Source organism: Puntigrus tetrazona, unplaced genomic scaffold (genome assembly GCF_018831695.1).
Source record: "Puntigrus tetrazona isolate hp1 unplaced genomic scaffold, ASM1883169v1 S000000397, whole genome shotgun sequence".
Taxonomy (NCBI): Eukaryota; Metazoa; Chordata; class Actinopteri; order Cypriniformes; family Cyprinidae; genus Puntigrus; species Puntigrus tetrazona.
In genome coordinates, this window is record NW_025048050.1 from 797,501 (window position 1) to 798,523 (window position 1,023).

Below are 1,023 nucleotides of genomic sequence, written 5' to 3' on the forward strand. Positions count from 1 at the left end.
GCTGATGAAAAGTCAACCAAGTAGGGATTTCTGCATCTACAACTGATTTTTTCGCATGTTTTTCGGGAGGCAGATGTTCATGCACTCAAGTCTAATTCTAAAGAAAGCTCAACAGCCCCTGTGTGCTTTAATAACGAGCATGCTGTCAGGCTGAAGGCTTCAGTGACAAATGAGAACTCAACTTTCTTGTTCTGCTTTCGTTTGCTGCCTCGGCCAATCTTGTTTCACCTGTACAGGTGAAGACTCGGATGTGTCACCGGCTCCAAAAGTGACGTTACACTTTCAGGGATTTAGTTTAACTGCGGGACTTCTCATTTAAACTGGCATTAAAAGACACGCAAAGCCTTTTTATGATAAATGTTTATCAAGTAAAGCAAATACACTATAATTAACTTTCATAATTATGCTTCATGGATTTTGCACAGTCGATTCACATTACATTTGCAACATTTTATTTTATTTTTACTAGTAAAAGTGTCACACCAGTTTCGTTTCAACACTGGTTTGAGGCATAAGTTTGGAAACCGTGTTTAACAAGTGACTGGCGCCACCATCTGCTCTATTAATATTAAACAGGAGAATTATTAGAAATATGCCTACAAAGTCAGGAGGCTTTCAAATAATTTTATTTTCCCATATATTCTTGTTTTAAAATAGACTATATTGATCATGCATTTAAGTAAAATCATTGCAGTTACTGATGATGATGATTCTGTCAGTTTAAAATATATATTTATCCCATACAGTCAGTTCACCCGGTATGTTTTCAAAAGAATAATAATAATTTACAACTTAATATGTGTGTTTTAATACATACTAATCAATTCTCAGGTAATTAAACCCACTGGAATACGGTGTTTCGACGTCAACCAGCTCGCTCCTGGCAGCCAATCCCGTGCTCTGCTCGCCGTGCGTTTTAAACGCCTCAGCCAATCACAGCGAACCAGTAGGAATACGCTCACGCCATTGGTTCGCGACGTCAATCCGGGCTCCGTCGTAAAGCCAGTTTAGTAGCCGAAAGGT

General features: G+C 38.7%; 1 protein-coding gene across 5 annotated transcripts in view; it reads right to left on the bottom strand.

Annotated features, from left to right (window-relative positions):
* The window catches only part of grk5 (G protein-coupled receptor kinase 5), a 14,559-nt gene extending 14,386 nt beyond the window's left edge, over nt 1-173 (bottom strand). For 4 of the 5 annotated variants that reach the window (XM_043231663.1, XM_043231662.1, XM_043231661.1 and 1 more), the window contains exon 1: nt 1-172. This exon is cut by the window's left edge and continues 59 nt beyond it. The gene's annotated coding sequence lies outside the window, so the exon portion shown is untranslated. The other variant, XM_043231660.1, reaches the window with a different exon arrangement.
* Nucleotides 174-1,023: the final 850 nt, after the last annotated feature.